The sequence below is a fragment of the Panthera uncia genome (genome assembly GCF_023721935.1).
Source record: "Panthera uncia isolate 11264 chromosome D3 unlocalized genomic scaffold, Puncia_PCG_1.0 HiC_scaffold_8, whole genome shotgun sequence".
Taxonomy (NCBI): Eukaryota; Metazoa; Chordata; class Mammalia; order Carnivora; family Felidae; genus Panthera; species Panthera uncia.
Window position 1 is genome coordinate 13,911,200 of NW_026057586.1, and position 19,704 is coordinate 13,930,903.

At 52.6% G+C, this 19,704-nt stretch overlaps 2 long non-coding RNA genes across 3 annotated transcripts; both read right to left on the reverse strand.

Moving 5' to 3' along the window:
* Window positions 1–2,986: 2,986 nt before the first annotated feature.
* LOC125914714 (uncharacterized) lies at window positions 2,987–10,124 on the reverse strand. Its single transcript, XR_007455402.1, has 2 exons — window positions 7,752–10,124; window positions 2,987–5,960 (listed from the first exon to the last, which is right to left on the reverse strand). It is a non-coding gene; the product is annotated as an uncharacterized LOC125914714 (long non-coding RNA).
* Window positions 10,125–12,678: 2,554 nt separating this feature from the next.
* On the reverse strand, window positions 12,679–19,466 carry LOC125914713 (uncharacterized). Of its 2 annotated transcripts, none has more exons than XR_007455401.1 (4): window positions 19,110–19,466; window positions 17,827–17,897; window positions 16,749–16,961; window positions 12,679–16,177 (listed from the first exon to the last, which is right to left on the reverse strand). It is a non-coding gene; the product is annotated as an uncharacterized LOC125914713 (long non-coding RNA). The 2 variants fall into 2 exon arrangements; XR_007455400.1 differs by having other exon boundaries at window positions 16,637–16,961.
* Between the last annotated feature and the right edge of the window lie 238 nt (window positions 19,467–19,704).

Below are 19,704 nucleotides of genomic sequence, written 5' to 3' on the forward strand. Positions count from 1 at the left end.
GTCACCACCACGGGCATGTGTTTTAGGATGTTTTTTCTTTTCTTTTCTTCTCTTCTCTTCTCTTCTCTTCTTTTCTTTTCTTTTTTCTTTTCTTTTCATGTTTATTTAGTCTTTTGAGAGAGAGTGTGTGAGCAGAGGAGGGGCAGAGAGAGGCGGAGACAGAGGATCCGAAGGGAGCTCTGTGCTCACAGTGCAGAGCCTGATGTGGGGCTCGAACTCACAAACTGTGCGGTCCTGACCTGAGCCGAAGTTGGAGGCTCAACCGACTGAGCCACCCAGATGCCCCTAGGATGCTTTCTTCAGCAGAGGCAGGACGGTCCCACCTCACCCCCGGGTGTATGCAGGCTCACGGTCCCGGAAGTGTGTCACTGCCATGTGAATGCCAGTTGCCGTGTGACAGAGGTCAGAACTGACAAGCTGTTGTGATATTCATACCGGCGTTGTTCCCGAAGTATTAATACCGTGCTACCTGATCTCTTCAGTCTTAATCATTCCATTTCCTCAGACCTTTTTGTAAAGGCCTTCACTGGGGTCCGTCTCATCCTCCTCTTGCCCACATTCTGCTCTGTCGGCCAAAGTCCCCACAGGAGCCAGCCGCTCTCGGCAGCTTCTCCATCTCGGGGACTTCCCAGTTGTAAGACTCGGCCAATGTTTTCCTCGAGCTGTCTGCAACACTGAGTGCTGGGGGCGGGGGGACCACCTGTCTCCTCAGCACTTTCCCCAGCTTGGGCCCATGGCCGCCTTGCCGACAGCCAGGAGAAGCTGGCGTAGAGACCAGCAAGATAAGGACACAACAGAGCGGCTTCCCCAACAAGGTGTGCTATCGCTTCTGCCTTCCCGGGGCCACACAGCCGCCCCCACCGCCAGCTGAGAACAGGGGAGGGAGTGGATCCCCTATGGGACTGGTCCCCTGCCAGCCCCACCCTGGGACCGCACCCCCACCGTTGCTGGGCCACAGGCAGGGGGCAGCAGTTTGGGAGACTTCCGACACGGGAAGGACACGACCACGAGAAACCTGTGGAAGCCAGGGGAACTCAGCCACCCCACCTCCCTGCCCCCTCTTCCTTCCAGTTGAAAGCTGGGTCACTGTGTGGCCAGGCCCTTCTTCAGAAAGTGCTGGAATTCCTCCCTGGAGTCCTCAGCTTCTATCAGTTGAGTGTGTTGTACATGGAAAGGATTTCCCTTGGCTTCCTAGAAAGCTCCCCACGACTGCAGAGGCAAAAATGGCTGCCAGCAAGGCTCCCACCAGAACAGTGGTAGGGATGAGGGGTGGCCTCCCTGGCTCCACGGAGGTCTCCAGGGCACCCCTGGGGGACAGCAGGTTCTCAGCTCACAGTTTGCAGAATGGAAGGGGGAAAGCAGTGGAACCCAAGCAGGTTCCGGGCCTCCCCAGCAACACCCCTGGGGTTGTGGTTCTGCCTCATGGTCAAGGCTAGTCCTGGTTTAGTGGGATGATCTCAGTTTGAAGGGCAGGGGCCCAGGGAGGGGCCTGGCTGTCCTCCCTGAGGTCTAATGGCTGATGCCCTTGTCACACACCTCAGAGAGGTGCCCACCCCCGTGCCTGCGTCCAGCTCTACTCAAAGGCTCATCTCCGCGAGTAATAAAGCAGAGACTTGTCTCTGGGATTCCTGGCTTGACCCTTGAACCTTGGGAATGGCGCTGGGCCAGAATTCCCCACAAAGCCCTGGTCTCTGTGGGCCTTCGGGTAGGACTTGCTGCTGGTGGTGATGACAAGGGGCACCCGGAACAGAAAACTGAGAACAGAAGGAGGGAGCAGGGGAGAAGTGTGTGTGTGTGTGTGTGTGTGTGTGTGTGTGTGTGTTGGCGTCAGAGGGGTTGGTGGGGAGCTGCTGAGCTGGTCCTTCAGCTGGGCTGACATGTGAGCTGGGCAGTGGTGGGCCCCATGATCCTGAGGGAACGGCAATACCGTGGCCTCCATGGACATTCATTGTCTGCCTTGGGACCCTGAGAAAGAGCTAGAAAGTCTCACACAGCTTCCTGGACAGGCAGCCCGCAGAGCAGGCCAGCTGGCAAACGGCTTCCCACCTCTCACCCTCCCTGGCGGATGAGAGCTCCGGAGGGGGCCGTCGGCCCTAGAAGCTTCCTGCTGCCTGTGCTACGGAGGCAGCAGCCTCTGTGACGTTAATCAGCAAAAATGGCTGGAGAGTTTCCAGATCTCAGGGAAGAGCCTGCTCTGGACCGAGCGCATCCCCTTGCAGATTCACGTGTTGGCATCCTCCGCCCCACCGCGTGATGGTGTTAGGAGGTAGGGCCTTTGGGGGGGGGGTGCCTAGGTCAGGAGGGTGGAGCCCGGTGAGTGGGGTCAGTGCTCTTGTGAGAGACGCCAACCCTTCCGTCCGCCACGTGAGGAAGAGCGAGAAGTCGGCCGTCTGCAGCCAGCACGAGGGCCCTCACCAGAACCAGGCCACGCCGGCATCCGCTCTCAGACACCCAGCCTCCAGAAATGCGAGAAAGAAGTTTCTGCCGTTTCCCAGCCACCCAGGCTGTGGGATTTTGTCATAACAGCCTGAACAGACGAGGACAGAGCCCAACTCGGGCGACTGGCCCATCCATGCACCCGGCACCCTGTTACCACCTCCTTAGATCCCCCTTTCTCTTCCTGGGATTTCTCCCCCCGCATCATGGCCCACTCCCGGCACTCGGACTGCACCTGTTGGGGGGCTCTCAGCTCTCTTCTTACTTTTCCTCTCCTGTCTCCTCCGTCCACCTCCTTCCCTCTTCCCTGATGCCGGGAACTCCTGGTTCTAACAGCTCAGAGCGCGCGGCTTGCAGCCTAATGATATCCAGCCCCGGGAAGCTGGCAAAACACGGAACAGACAGAAAGGCACCCCTCATCCCAAATCCCACTGTAGCCACCCACAGCTGTGCGCAGGGCAACTGCAGCGCGGACTGGCTGCTGCCCATCTGCTGTCACCCCCACCTTTCCCAAGTGACATCTTCCAAAATCAAAGACACTGCCCAGCTGTCAAAATAAGGGTTCGTATTTTCATACACAGGACAATGACTGCTGAAAAGAGATGATGTAAACACACAAACAAACGAAGTGGAGGAAGGGGAGGGCTGGTGGCTTGCCTTCCTCCAAATTCATCCTTCTCACAGAAGCAGGGACCGAAATGATGACCTTCGTGAGTCCTTAGAACAGCAACTGACAAGCACATCCTCCCAGCCATAAAGGCTTGCATCAAAGGAAACCAGAAAAAGGGATGAAGGTTTTGATCTCCAGAGGAGAAAGAGGGAGCACGCTAAGTGCTCAGGACAAAAGGATGGCCAAGCCCGCGAGTTAATTATTCGTTCTGCCCCAGCAGAACAATGTGTAATGAGCACCGCAGAAAGCAAAGTGAATTTCTAACAGAGATAACAAGGGCACCGAGACAGGCAACGAGGAAGCCTGGAGGCATAGAGGACGTTGACCTTCTTAAGCATTTAGTGAGGCTGCCCTTCCTTTCTTGAGAAACACCCCTCGTGGACACACCTCCTTGCTAAAATTATATAGACTTTCTCACATCAAACGAAAGGCCTAGAAATAGGGCTAAAAGTGAAGAAATTAAGGTCCTTACTCTTGCCCTGTCACCCTGAACAAATCACTGAAATGTTCTCTGCCTCACTTTCCCCCGTTATAAGACGGGGAATCCTAAAACCAGGATTATTTGGAGGCTCACATGTGATCCCAATCGGGGAAGCCGAGTGTGGGCCACCTGGGGCCCTCCGTGGGGTGAGTGACGCTGTGTGTGGAAATGCCAACCCACTGACCACCTGCCAAAGTGACTGGGTTTATTTTTAAATGTCGTTGAACTTCATACAACATCATGATAGCCTGCAGTGGGTGTTTCTCTGTGCCTGCCCCACCCACAACTTGTGTGTCAAAGCTCTCCACCTGCCATCATGCAATAAGGTCAAAATCAGATCCAGGAGGAAAAGCACTCAAATGCTAGGCTCTCGTGCCCTCGCACTCCATGCCGGCCACTAGCGTGGGGAGGCCAGCTCGGGTCATTAGGAAGCAAAGAGGGCTGTGGGGCTGTGGTCTTTTAGGCCCAGTTGTAGCTACTGAGAGCTGGCCGTGGTGATCCAAATACATGGAGCTGTAAAATCATCCATCTATAAGCCCAAATACCCCAGAGCAAGAAACTGAGGGGCAGCTCCCACAGGTTCTGCAGGGGCTAGAGCATCATAAAAATCCCAGACCTAATAAAAAGGGGCGTGTCTCCCTCAAAGGAGTGTTGCAAGGATTCTTGGTCCCTCAGTTAATCCGGAGACCTCGGAACAGAGCTGGAAAGCCAGGTGGCTCTTCCTGTGGTGTAGGCACCGGCCACAGTGTGGAAGAAATCTTCCAGCAGGCAGAGTCTCCAGAAGTCACATCGAGTAACCAAAAGTCACTGCGGGGCAAAAGAGTGAGGCCACGTGGGGACCCCAAATTCTCCCGCTGCCCACAGGTGGTTAATCTAATAGTGGAGTTCCAACACCGTGAGGCTATGATGGCATCTGCAGACTCACGTCAGACTGCGGACAAGTCACGATGATGTCGCCACCCCTGCCATCGCTGGAGTTTCTGGGTCCAGGAGGTAAGTGAGAAGGTGGCTCTTTGTGCCCATGCAATTCGTCCTTTCTACTTCAGTGTCGTATGGAAACTACAGTGGCTGTGCTTACATGAACCATTTAGTAAATGGACTGCCGAACGGAGAGAAATATCTGGAAGGGACACCAACATAACCAGGGATGAAAGTGACTCTGTGATGAGCAAGCAGTTTCTGAAACGGCCCTGCCCTACTCTGGGACAGTAATTGGCAGTGGCTTTGGATGAGATGCCAGTGTATTTGAAACTATGTACTGGACAGCATGTTATGGGGTCTCTTAGATAGATGCTTGCCCTTTCTAGGAGAAGCAAGCTGTCCCCACTTGTAGGCAATGTCGTGCGGCCTAAGACACACTCTCCATAGCTGATCAGAACAGATGTGGCCCGATTCTGAGGACAGCCTTAGCAAAGTAATTCAAGGGCCAGTCCACTCCTCTCTCAGAAATCAGAGCTAAGAGGCAGTCGGTGATGGAAGGGGACTCAGAGATCTGGAGAGGTCTGGAGAGAACAGGATCCGTGAGTAGGTAGAGGAAGCCAGTGGAGGGCGGGGGAACACACAGGGGAGGGCGTCTAGGGAGAAGCAGAGACGCTCGGGGCCTAGGGTCCTGCTGGCCAGCGTGCAGAGCCCCCAACCCCTGATAGTGTCCCATGCCAGTCGTCACCTGTCACGGGTATCCTGAAAGTGAACTTTTTTTTTTTTTTAAGTAACTTAAGACTCTTACTATGAAAAGGGCCTAACTTGAGCAGATAGCATGGGCCCTACTGGTCTAGGAAAGGATAATATTCTATGTGGGTGATAGGGATCTGGTGATCTAGCAATTGCCTAGAAATTAGGCCTCAGCATTGTCATCAAAACACACAGGAGCCCTGGTTTCTCAGCATATCCACCCTGAGTACATTTTAATGCCCTAATGACTAAGATAGCTGCTTCCTTATTCTTGCTATCCTTAGTAAGGTTAAGGGCTGCTTTTATCGTGATTACTGTTTAGAGTCTTCATCGTCTCCAGTAAACGGGGGGCCAGGCGGAGAGAAGGAGAAGGCAAATGCATTGTTCCCTTTCCAGTGTGAAACAATGGCTGGGTTTCTTTAGCGTCAGATGAAAAGACAGGAAAAGACAGAAAAAGCCAGGGACTCCTGGGGACCCAGAGAATGAGACATGTCTGGCCAGCAAGCTAAGCCAAGGTCCTGCGAATTCCCCAGGGGCATCTGTGCAAACCTCTTCAGGCCTCCTGAGCAGGTTCTTTCCGGCTAAAGCCTGCTGCCTCCGTGGGGTTACTTACTTCCAAGCCCTGGTCCGTCTGCACAGCTGCCTTTTCTGCTCCCACGCGGAAGTGTGATTTCCAGTTGGAGGTGGTTGTTAATTTGGAGACTGGGAAAGAGCACGAAGCATCCATCGGGGGGACTCCCTGTGGGGCTCTGGCGGGAGGGTGCCCATAAGTCCTAGCCACGCCCCAACCGGCTTTTTGGGGTGGTGTTGGATGCTCACAAGACAGGAGTGCCCGGAAGCTTCCCAGACAGGGCTGCCTTGCTGACTGAGGAGGACACTTCCAAAGGGCTCCTAAGGACAGGTGACCTACTTAGTGCCGTGCGGGGGCTGCAGGATGATCTTCACGGGCCCTGGGTGGCACAGAGCCGCACAACGCCCACCCCCCGGACTCCCGGCTGAGGAGGCCCCTCCTCACTTTTCTGTCTAAATGCCTCCTCTTCTGCCCTGGTGTCCAGGCAGCAGCCAGGGAGATTTCCGACAAGGCGGCGAGCTGCGGAAACGGTGGCGTGGTCACCTGGCCCTTAAAACCGGCTCTACCGATGGAGGTCACATCAGGGCCACTGGGCCGTTTTGTTCCAGGACCAACCTGCCGTTCACCTCAGCTCTAGCTCCTTGAGAGGTGGAGGCCAGAGGGCAGGGCGTATCATCCTGAGGGCTCCAGATGGGTCTCAGAAAACCCATGACCCCTGGAAGCAGCGGGTGACACCTCGTGACCCCTGGAAGCAGCGGGTGACACCTTGCGGGCCTGTGCATTTTTCTGGGAAAAATCCATAGAGTTTGTCCAGCATCTTGGAGGCATCTGTGAGCCCAGAAGGGTTTAAACCACTGACCTAGGGGTCTTCTTGGAGGAAAGGAAAGATGATTGGAGTCCTAGGGTTTTCAGGAATAGGAGGTAGACAAGAGACTCCCGTGTTTCCCACTAAGAAGCCTGGGACACAGGGGAGAGTCTGGGCTCTGGCATCAGGACTGCACCCCTGTCTTGTGAGCCTGGTGTGTCCACTACAGATCTGAGACCCAAAGCCTTTCCCCTGATGCATGAAGCCTTTCACGGTGTCGTGCGTCCCTCCTGGGATCCCATCTCCTACCCTCTCCGATTCCCCAGGCTTCCTGCATTTACAACCTCTTCCCTGAATGTTCTCTTCCCCTTCACGCTCAGACCAAACCGGGCTCGGTCCTGAGGGCACTGCGGCTGGGAGCCCCTCAGGTGATGCCCGTCCTCCCCTCCGGGCCAGCGAGGGCCAGGTTTTCCCATTGCTCTTCCAGGGCTTACCCCTCCCTCCTCCCTAAGCCCGCCACACCTCACCCTTCCCTCCTCACTTCCCCAGTATGCCTTGTAATAGGGGTCTCCAGAGAGACAGAACCAATAGGATATATGTATATCTGCAGAAAGATTTATTACGAGGGACTGGCTCACGCAACTATGGAGGCCTGCCATCTGCAAGCTGGAGGCCCAGGACAGCAGGAGGCCCAGGATACCTGGGCCCAGGACAGGTAGAGGCCCAGGACAACCAGAGCCCCAGGATAGCTGGGCCCAGGACAGCTGGAGGCCTAGTCTTGTCTAAACACCTGAGAACATGGGCGCCTCAGTTAAATCACACCCCTGCCGGCTCCATGTCTGTGCTCACGTGGCTGCGTCTGCTGAAGAGAGTCACCAGCCGCACGGGGCCGCCTCTCCTTACGCACACACGCACACGACCGACCACCCAGGGCCCTTCCTGCTGCCCCACACTCGCCCATCTCCCCGGCTCACTCCCTCTCCGGCCCACTCCTGCCTACTTTCCCCTCGTCAGACCCCCTCAAACGCCTCTTCGTCCACCAACCCCCCCCCAGCATCTGTGCCACACCCTGTGCCCTCCCTCTCTCGCGGTGCGGGGGCCAACTGTCCCTGCTCACCTGTGCAGCAAGACTCTTCTGTTCACAGTCACGGTCACTCGCTTTTCCCCTCCCCTTGTTGGCTGGAGCCACGCCACTCAGCCTCTTACTCTGCTGCTCCGTGGAAACCGCCCTCGCCAGAGTCACCAGTCGCCTCCTCCGTTGTCAAGCCTCAGTCCTCACCTTAGCGACCTGTCGGCACCCCTGCCTTGAGACACGTGCGTCACTTGTCTTCCCAGACACCACACTCTTCTGGATTTTCACCTACTCCCAGGTCCTTCCCTTCCTCTGTTGGTGGGCGCCTCCTCACCTCTCTGGCCACTGGAGTGAGCCAGGGCTCGGTCTTTGGACCTCCTCTCTGGCCTGTCTACGCGCACCAGCCTGCTGATAAATGCCAGCAATATGGTGATGGCTCCCCAGTGTCCCTCTCCAGCCCGGACTACTCCCCACGGGCCAGACTCCTGTGTCCAGCCAGTCAGTCCACATCTCTGTGCGGGTTTCCAGTAGGCCTGCCCTTTGCAGAGTTCTCCCCACCTCACCAAGCCCATGACCTTCTGAGAGAATTAGTGCCTGAGAAGTCATGAAGTCACCCTTAAAAACGTCCTTGACTCTGGCAGACACATAAGCAAGAAGAACACCTCCAAGAGCTGGATGTTGTCAAGGAGAAGGACTTCCTCCCCAAAGAACGCTTCAGGTAGAGTCCGGGGGGATCAGGAGAAAGGAAAGACTCCTGTGAGGTGAGGATGAGATCATGGAGGAAAATGGGCAGGGCCTGCCCTTCAGAGGTCAGACCAGAACCTAATCCGGGAACTTCGCCCTTCCCAGAGCAGGGAACCCTCACAAAGCCTGTCTCACAGGAAGGAGTCTATCACTTCCCTGGACCAGGGGCTACAGCACTCTCCCTTTTCTCAATGGGAGTTTCGTTATTTCTACTTCGTGACTGCGTGTCGGCTGTGGGGTGTGGGGCAGACAACTTGTCCCCCTAAGTGCACTGATCACCGGATCATGTGGTCTCAAGGGAAAAGAACGTACGTGACCTGGAGATCCTGGAGGCGACTTTGGGTTGTCTCCCTAGAGAAGGGGATGAGTATTTCTGTGTGTGGGAAGAAGAATGAGATGGTCTGGTGACCAAAGCGACGTACTGTTGCAGAGACAGTGCAATTTCCCTTCCTCTTGGGCACACAGGAAAAGGATGTTTCCCAGTCTCCTTTGTAGCGGGTGGGGCGGCATTACAAGATTAGACTGATGTAAGACAGGCAAAGACTGGTCCATAAAAAGTTACCCTTATGTAATTTTCCCTTTTATCCCCTCCCAAGGTGACCTTGGAGGCATATGTTGTGGACGTCAGTGCCACAGGATGGATGCAGCCCAGGTCCCTAAATGACTACATGACACAGAGTCCCTGGATGACCTACTGACCCTCCCTAGCTTCCACCCTTTTTCCATCTCAGATCCCATTGAACTTGAGGTAAGCGAGCAAGACTTTTATTGCATTAGGTCACTGAGCTTTTAGGGTCGTGTGTTAGTTAGCCGATCCTGACTTATATAGAAGGCACTCAATAATTATGGTGACTGAACGTTCTAATTTCAGAGCCCAAGCTTTTAACCGCTACACTCTCTTGACTGGCCTTCTGGATGCTCTCTCCCCCTTTCTTTATAACATTCCTTTCTGAGTTTAAAAATATTATGTGCTCAGAATCCAACACCACCACCACCACCAACAAAACCAAACTGATTAAAAAATGGGCACAGGACTTGAACAGACATTTCTCCAAAGAAGATGTACAAATGGCCAACAAGCACTTGAAAAGATGCTCCCAACATCACAGCCTAACAGGAAAATTCAAATCAAAACCACCATGAGCTATCACCTCACCCCGATTATGATGGCCACTCTCCAGAAACCAGAAAATATCAAGGGTCGGCGAGGATGTGGAGAAATCAGAATACTTATCCACTGCTGGCGGGAATACGAAATGATGCCATGCTCCGGAAAAGAGCACAGCAGTGCCTCAAAAAATTAAAAGCAGAACTACCCATATGACCCGGCAATTCCATTTGTGGATAAATGCCCCCAACAACTGAAGGCAGGGCCTCGAAGAGATGCTCTGCTTTATTTACAGCAGGATTATTCACAAGAGCCAAAGGCAGAAGCAACCCAAGTCTCCATCGAGAGATGAAAGGATAAATGAAATGTGTCACACACATACACTGGAATTATTACTCAGCCTTAATAAGGAAGGAAATTCTGACCCACGCAACAACATGGTTGCCTCTCGGAGACATTTTGCTAAGTAAATACGCCGGGCGCTAAGACAAATACTGAATATCACAGATTCCACTCAACGTGAGGTTCCTAGAGTAGTCAAATTCACAGAGACAGAAAGTACAGTGGTGGTTGCTGCGGCTTCAGGGGGGGGGGGTTGGGGGGGAGGGAATGGGGAGCCGTTTAATGGCTACAGAGTTCTAGTTTTGCAAATGCAAACAGCTCAGAGATTGGTGGCACAGTGTGAAGGTACTTAACACTGCCGAACTGTATGTATCCTTAAAAATTGGTTAAGTGGTAAATTTCATGTTAAGTGTATTTCACCACAATTAAAACTCTTTAAGAGGTTATTATGTGCTGGCTTTTAAAACATAACAACACAGAAAGGAAGTTTTAAAAACGGCATCCTCTCTCACTCCAGTAGAGATTGCCACTGTGGAGAGGCTTTTTATGGAGCCAAAGCGGAGTTGTTTCATAAAACACTGATTCCGCCGCACACAGCGAAAGCCCGTTCTGGTGGAGAAAGAAATCCTGTTATATAGGGTGAGAAGGAGCCCACTTTCCGCTCGCAGGCAGGCTGGAAGAGCTCCAGGATTTCTTCGTCTTCACATTTGAATTTGGTGAATATTGTCCTTGTAACAAGAAGCTCAGCGGCCCGAGGCAGAGGCCAGCATTTGGGCAAACGAGAATCAGTTCGATTCAGGACCGTACAGATTGATACCTGGGGCATTTCCTCCTTTCATTTACACACACATTCACTCATTGAATAAATACTTGTTGATCGTCTACACACACTAGACGCTGTGCTTCAGGCTCAGGAGACAGCAGTGACTAGAAGAGGATGTTTACCTTCTCGTTGGGGAGAAGAACTGCGTACATGTAAACCAACAGAAATTGCAAACTGTGACGGGCTCTGAAAAAAAAATGGACAGGGTAGAGATATGGAAAGGAAGGGGGGAGTGGACATTTGAGCTGAGACCTGGAAGATGGGAATGAGCTCCCACAGAAAGTGCTGGAGACACAAGAGGACATGTGAACAGACCAAAGGAATCTGTGGTGATGGGGTCAGAGCAGTGGTTGCCTCTGGAAGGGTACTGACTCAAAGCAGAGGCGGGGAGCCTTCGAGCCTGCTGGCATCTATATCTTTACTTTGGTGAATATCTACGTACGGAATTATGTAAAAGCTCACCGTGCTGCACACTTTAAAGTTTGTGCACTTTACTACATGAAGGTTATACAGCAATAAAAAGAAAATAAAATACCCCTTCCCAAAAGAGAAAAGAAAGGGCGGAGGTGGGGGGAGGTTCCAGGTGGAAAGAAAATTAAGCGCAAAGGCCTACAGGTGCGGCTGGCTTGGGTGGGACAGAAGGTGATCCCAGGTGGAAGGCAGAGGCCCAGGGGCCAGGGGTCAGAGGACAGTGGGTTGAGTGATCACGCCTCACATTAACAGCAGTCATCCCTGGGGAGACAATTAAGATCGGGGCTCCGAGACCAGGGTTTTTAACTGTTAACTCTCAACACAAAAATGTTTTTGAACAAGTCTTCATGTCTCACATGTATCATTTTAAAAATAGATAAATGAGGCCATTTGTTTTTGCTTTGTTTTTTTTCCTGCCTTCCCATCTGCTTGTTCTAAGGAGGCTGACGGCTCAGAAGGGCCTTTTCTTGTCTCCGTCGGGAAAAGATCCAGGGGTGGGAAGCCCTCATGATTTCTTCTAATCAGGCCTGCGGTCCTAAACCGTCCACTCAGAGAATCATCATTTGTTGCTTCTGGGAAGAACACTTCACTCACCCAGCACCGACCGAGTCCTCACATGCGCAAGACATTTCTTGTTCCGCAGATATTCCCAGGTCCAATCTCTCCCTTCTCCTTTCAGGATGGAGCCAAATGCAGAGACCGCAAACCTGAGGCAGCTGGGTAGGATCCCGGGGCGATGGAGAAGGGGAGAAGATACCGCCAAAGGAAAAATTTCCCGACCTCGTGGGCCTGCCTGCCAGTCTGGGCTCCAGGGCGCAATCCGGCTGAGGCCCTGGGGATGGGCTGATGGGAGCAGGGGAGCGTTTTCAAGACCACCAGCCCTGGGGAAAGCTGTGTCTCGCGCCTCTTGGAAAGTGTCCTCTCTCGCCTCCTTGCAGATGCACACTGGCTGGCGCCCACCTCCCCGCCCGGTCCCGGCCCCGGTGCAGGCAGCCCGGCTGGCTCGTCCTCCCAGGGCCCCGTCGGCCTTCAGCAGGGGCGACCGCAGGTGGGACCGGCGACCGCAGGTGGGACCGGGCTGTCGCCAGCATCTTTCTGGACAGTTAGCATCCTCCGTCCTGGCATTACAGCAGCCCTCGGGGCGGCCTCCTCTGGAGCGGGGAGGTCCTCTGGGCGCCTCTCTCTCGGTGCTACAAGGGGCAGGAGAGGCGAGCAGGGGTGTCCCCGCCCGCCTGGGGATCGAGCCGCGGGGAGTCTCACCCCCCCGTGCGCCCACCTCGCCGTTCCCGCAGCCGCCCAGCGAGCCAGGGGACCCCACGGCCCCAGGCTGCCCTCGGGGCACATGCGACCTCCCCCCCCCCCCCCCCCCCCCGCCCCGGCCCCCCCCGCCGGGGGGGGGGGGGGGTGCCGCCCCCCCCCCCGGCCGCCCACCCCCTCTCCAGCCCCTGCACCCCCAAACCCAGCGGGACCCTCGGTCCCCTGCGGTTCCACGTGAGGGTCTCATCCCAGCGCTGCACTGAGGCCTCCTCCCCAACATATTTTTGTCAAATGGATATTTTCAAACATAGATACTGGAGGAGGAGGAGTTGGAGCCTGAACTTAGTCGCAGGACAGGCTGAGACGACCCTGCGGCCGCCCTCGGGGAGGGCAGGAGTCCTCTGTCCTGTGGGCTCCGGAATCGGGGTGAGAACTGCCAAATTGCCAGAACAGATTCACTGCGGGGCCTCGTTGGCCCTGTAGTGAGGTTCCCGGTCCCGCACAGAGAGGCTCTGGGCACAGAACTGCCTTTTAACACCCCCGGGGGGTTTCTTTGTAATTCTGTGTACCTGATTTCACCCACTTAAACACTTATTCTCAGGAGGGGCTGTGGCTTCCCCCGGCCACACTGGACAGGTAGATCACCCAAGGGTGCATGGAGTCTGAGGAACACAGCTAGAGAGCAACATACCTGTGCTCCCAATTGGTACGACTGAAGAAAGGGGCGTGCTCGACAGTCCTCACACAATCACAACGTCTACTTAGTTTCCTAATCACCAACACCTTAGATTCCCAGCGTCAGGAGACCTGGATTCTCCTGGCTGTGGCTTTTTGTCCTTAATCCTGTTGAGATCTGACCCCATCCCTTCCCGTCCAGGGTCCTGTCTCCCTCGTCCAGTTTGAACCAAAAGATCCATCGCTAGAGGAGAGGGAGCTTTCTACGATTCTGCCACTTGTCAGTGCTACCTCTGCGCCCCTCCCTCCTCCTCTCCTTCCTCCCTCTCCTCCTCCCAAGTCACTTAGCAGGAGGTCTCCCCAGCCTCAGAGCTCATCCTGAGGTTTCCCTACCCCCTTTCCCTACCCTCCAGCAGCACCTGCCACGTGGCCCCTTTCTAACGGCCTGTCCTGATGGCAGACGATTGCTTGTGACAAATGTCCCTCCCCTCCACCATCCATTTTGCTCTGTAGACAAAAGAGGCAGTGGGCTCTTTGGCCAGAAGAAACGTTCCTTTTTAGTAGAACTTCCTGCCAGCCTGGGGCAGGAGATGCTGTGTTTGTACCAGCACTGTGGGATAGAACTTTCTGCTATAATGGGAATGTTCTCATCCAATACGGTGGCCACTAGCTACACGAGGCTATTGAGCACTGGAAATACGGCTAGGGCAACTGAATTTTAAATTTTATTTGAACATTTAAAAGTTTCAACAGCCATTTTGAGGTATAAAAGGCATCAATGAACTGCACATGAAGTGTAAAAATTGATGTTTTGACACATGTGCCTGTGAAAGCATTACCACAATCACAGTAGTGAATATGCAGAGCATGTCCAGAAGTTTCCTCATGCCACCCCTTTATATCCCTCTGTCGTTGCCCCCTCCCCACCCCCCATGCACACACTCAGGTAAGCACTGTTCCGCTTTCTGTCATTAGAGATTAGTTTGCATTCCTTAGGATATAATGTAAATGGAATCATGCCTTCCGTATATATATATTTTTTTGGGGGGGGGATCTGGCTTCTTTCATTCAGCAAAATTATTTTGAGATTCACCCACGTGGTCTCTGTTGGTTTCCTTTTATTGCTGAATAATATTTAATTATGTGGAGATGCCACAAGGTCACCTGTTGATGGATTTTTCGGTGGTTTCCACTTTTTGGCAATGAACACGTGAAGCTGCTATGAGCATTCTTGCACAAATCTTTGCAGAGACTTAGGCTTTCATTTCTCTTGGGTAAATTCCTACAAGTAGAATGGCTGGATCATGGTGGGCGTTTTGTTTACCTTGTGAAGAAACAGGCAAACTTCTCCAAAGTGGTGGTACCGTTCCTGCCTGGTCCTCCACGAAACCGGCCAACGACGGGTATGATCAGTCTCTAATTGTAGCCATTCTGACGGGTCTATAGGGTTATCTCATTGCTGTTTTTTTTTTTTTAATGTTTATTTTTGAGAAACAGAGACAGAGTGCGAGTGGGAGAGGCGCAGAGAGAGAGAGAGAGAGAGAGAGAGAGGGAGACACAGACTCGGAAGCAGGCTCCAGGCTCCGAGCTGTCAGCACAGAGCCTGACGAGGGGCCTGAACTCACAGACTGCGCCATCATAACCTGAGCCAAAGTCGGACGCTTAACCGACTGAGCCACCCAGGCGCCCCTCTCATTGCGGTTTTAATTTTTATTTCCCTGCTGTCTCATGATGTTGAGTATCTTTGCATGGGATTATTTGGCATTGGTATATCTTCTTCGGTGAAGTGTTCATTTTGTATTATATTGTTTTCTTATCACAGAGTTTTGAAGGTTCTTTACATATTGTAGATGCAAGTCCCTTATCAAATACGTGATGTGCAAATATTTTCTCCCAGGTGATTACTTGTCTTTTTAATTTCTGAATGTTTTTCAAAGAGGGGAGTTTTAATTCTGAGGAAGCCCAGTTTAATTTAGTCTCTTATGGGTCATGTTTTCAGTGGAGCACCTAAGAAATCTTTGCCTAGCCCAAAGTCGCAAAGGTTTTTTCACTACGTTTTCATCTATAAATTTCATAGATCTTTTTTCCTTTCGATGTATGGTCCATTTTGAGTTAAATGGACCGTTAAATGCACTACTTTGCATACGGGGCAAGGCGGGGATTGTTCAGTTTTTTCAATACGAATATACACTTGTTTCAGTACCATTTGTTGAAAAGATCACCCTTTGTCCACTGAATCACCTTTGTCCCTTTATTGAAGATCAGTGTTTGGTGTCTGTGTGGGGTCTATAGCTGGACTCTCATATTCCACTGATCAGTTCATTTAAACTTAAACAGCCACCTGTGGCTAGTGGCTACCAAGCTGGGCATCTCAGGTTTAGACTGTAAGCATCTCAAGAAGGATACAATTTGTGATTCTCATCAGAGAAAGCTCTGCTGTAGGCTCCGGAATAATAATTATTTGAACATTCTTACCGTATGGTTGCTAAAGGGGAACTAGACTCCCCCTGTTGCCCAGGAAGTGGACTGCAATTTTCCTCCTTCAGTTTACTATCGGGCTGCAGACCCAAGGAGACGGGAGGGCTCCAGGCTCCGGGGTCCCACGTTCAAACCCTGACTCGGCACCTTACTGGCTGTGTGACTATAAGCCAGCTGCTTAACCTTTCTCTGCCTCAGCTTCTTCATCTATAAAATGGGTATCATAATCATAACCTATTTCAAAGGATTGTTTGAGGATTAAATAAGGCATGGAGTGCTTAGGATAATGCCCGGTGCATGATAAGGATCAAAACCTCGTCATTACCATTACCTCCTATGGAATAAAACACGGTAGCAGAAGAGAAGGACGGTCTATACTTTCCAAGACCCCTTTTCCTTATCTTCAGAGAAGCTCTCGTATGTTTTAGCGCGTGTCGCAAACACTTTAGCCTCCGTACTTTCGGTAGCTTAATTAAGGTACTTACATATTTGTCCAAAGTCACACGGCTGCTGCAACTCCTACAGGAAGCCTCAGCTTAAAAACTGGCTCACTTATCCTTACTCCACGTGTCTCTGTAAATACAACAAGGAGGAACTCAGTCTTCTGTGTCCCACATAAGGTTCAAGGAATTATGAGGCAACACTGTAGGCCCACAATTAATATTGAATTAATTCATATTCAATGAATACTGAACTTCAGAGAAGATACTTAGCTATTCTGAAGCCTCGGGACATCGCATCTAAATCCAGGTTTTAAGTTTCTAAACTCTGTGCTTTTAACTTCATGATTTTCAAAATCAGTGCACATCTGAGCAGCCCGGAAGCCTGTGAGATGCCCCCGCTCAGCACCCCCACCCCTCCCAGGTATGCTGCACTGTGGGGCCGGGTGGACCCTGGAGTGCACGTTTCTCAGGCCCCCCAGACGGCGCGCGGAGGGCCCTGGGATAAGCCCCTGGCCCACTGCATTCTGCCACTTTCACTGGACTTTTCCAACTGTATTCAATCAAGAATGAATTGCCACAGCAAACACACCTCCACCTTCCATTAGGCGGAAAGTCCGATTTAGGAGGGAGCTGGGATTCAGAACCAGCTTTGCACAATGATTTGTTTTCCCTGGGGCCGTACACACTGCGGAGAATCTCACTTTCTCTTTGCCGTGCTTTCCAATACAGCCGAACATGTGCGTTTTCACACTGAACTTCAGAGCCTCAGACGCTTTGTTATTCGGAAGCATTAGGACACTGCCTCAGTTTGTCATGAGGTGGGTGGGGTGGGAGGAATGTTCTGGAGACCCACAGGAATAGCCCCTCCGTGAGGCTGGACTTCCCTTTCACTGCCCACGCACTGATTTTCCATCCTGTGGGAAGCAGACAGGATTAATGGTCTAGCTTATTGTCTTTTGTTCTGCCAAGGCCCTACGAAGGTCTGTGTGTGTGGGGGGGGGGGGGGGGGGGGGTGTTCCAGAAAGGAGTCACAGATGCACTGAGGAGCCACAGGCCACACCTGCAGCCCCCGCTTGAAGCCTGCATTTAAAAACTGGCTTACTTCTTCTTTTACTACGCATGTCTCTATAAATAAATCGCGGAGGAACTCAGCCTTTGTGTCCCAAATAAGGTTGAAGAAGTTATGGGGGGGGGCACGCCACTGGAGGCCCACGATTTCTGTCTTCCGGGCAAAGAATAAAAGGGGTCAGCAGTGGCCAAGCCCCCTGAAAGTGCCTGGCTGTCCCTACATGGAAGTGACTTGGATGCCCCCAGGGTCTACACCCACTGCCAAGTGACCTGTGCCAGCTCTGGGTCAAGGGCTCGGCAAACACTGAGGAATCCATTTCTGGCACATCAGTGAATGCACCAGGAAGTGCCACTGGGGACTGCTCGGTGTGGCATCCGACAAATGTAAAGACAGAGTGAAGCCCTCTGACTGGTTTCTGTCTCTTAACATTCCCACATTTCCATTTCATTGCAGTGGAAAGAACAAAGCAGAAACAGAATGAAAAGACAAAGATTTTCAAAACTCGTACTGGACAAAACATTAATATCCAAAATATACAAAGAACGCTTAAAACTCGGCATAAGAAAACCAACAACCCAGCTTTTAAGAATCAGTGAAAGATCTGAACAGACACCTCACCAAAAAAGATGGCAAACATATGAAAAGACGCTCCACGTTGTATGTCATTAGGCAACTGCAAATTCATACAATAATTACCACTACATACTTACTAGAATGGCTAAGATCCAAAGCACTGACAACATGAGATGCTGGTGAGGACAGCAGGAACTCCCATTCACTGCTGGCGGGGAAGCAAAATGGAAGTCATACAAAATGGAAGACAGTTCGGCAGTTTCTTATAAGACTAGACATATCCTACCATGCGGCTTAGCGACTGCACTCTTTGGTATCTACTCATAAGTTGAAAATGTACATCCACACACACCCTGCACACGGATGTTTAGAGCAGTTTCACTCATAATCGCCAACTCCTGGGAGCAACCAAGACATCCTTCAGTAGGTGGATGGATAAATAAACTGTGGTCCATCCAGGCAATGGATTCGTCAGCAAAAAAGGAAATGAACTATCATTTCACGAACAGACACGGAGGGACCTTAAATGTGAATTACTTCACAAGGCGATCTGAAAAGGCTACATGCTGTATGAATCCAACTAGGTGACATTCTGGAAAAGGCAAAACCATGGAGACAAGAGAATGATCACTGGTTGCTGGGGATGGGAGGGAAGGATGAGTAGTAGGCAGAGCATGGGGGAGGGGGCAGGGAAACTACTCTGTAAGATACAATGGGGCCAAAATGTCATACATTTGTGAAAACCCACAGAATGCACGACACAGCAGTGAACCGAACGTAAACTAGGGGCCTTAGTAGCCAAGTTTCAGTATTGGCTCATCCGTCATAAAAAGGAAAGCTATAAAATGCACGTAGAGAATGATTGTATGGAATAAAAACGGTTAACAAACAAAACAAAGTGCAGTCTGGTCCACAGAAAAGAGGCATTCCTAACTTTGAAAGGTCCTAAAATAGGAAGGCGGGCTTGGAATAGGAAAACATTTCTGAAGGAAATGTACCGATGTGTTAGAGCTCCCTGCAGGCTAGGGAGTGCATTAACGCTTGAATGTATTAACCCTCACAGTGCCCCGTGGACACGCCTGCAACCTGTATGTTCAGGTAAGGGCACTTACTCGGACAAGGCTCCAGCTCAAGTGGCCGTTTTAGGATTCAAACTAGTCTTTGACGATCACTATGTCACATTGCCTTTAAAGAAAATGAGCAATTGGACGGAGTTTAAAAGACTGTCCAGGGACATCCCTAAAAACAGACGTATGGTATCATTTGTTGGTTAGTAATTAGATTCTCCCGAAATGCTTGCAAAGTGCTTGCCTAGCGGTGTCAACGTTGCCCCGGAAACGGAGTTCGTGCTCCTCCGTCAGGCAAGCTGCCCTCCCTCCCCTCACCCCTGCTGTCCTGAAGGCAAAGTTCAGCCACTCACCTTTTCCTATTACCATAAATCCCCCGGAGTCGAGTCAGATGTGGCTTCCCTGTAGGCCTCGCTGCTCCTGCATCGAGCCCAGCCCGTAAAAAGACAGCTCCTCCGGTGGCCCGGGGACTCTCTTCCGTCCCCCGGTGGCGTGAGGCTCAGGGGTGGCTTGTGGACCGGGTGGGGGCCTCCGGGGACCTAGCGGGGACCTAGCGGGGACCAGAGGCCGCGGCCCCCCGGAACGAGGCCCGCAGCCGCGGCAGCGCCCCCTGCCGGCCGCGGACCCGCGCTCAGGCCCGAGCGGGAGGCGGCGGAGGGACGGGAGGAAGGAAAGGCCGCGGCGGTGGAGCCAACGCACGGTCTCCGCGGGGAAGCCCCGCTCTCCGCCCCCCGCTCCCTACGGCGGCAGAGAGGGTCCCGCCGCTGCGCTGCGCACCCCCAGCCGAGCCCGGCGACGCGGCTTCCCCGGCGCCCGTCGGCTCCCGTTCCAGGCCGGGCCCGCTCAAGCCCGGCGCCCCCGGGTCGCCGGTCCCTTTCCCCCTGCCACCCCGCGCCCCTCCTCTAGGAAACATCGGCCCAGCCCGGGCGAACCCCCACTGGCCGCGAT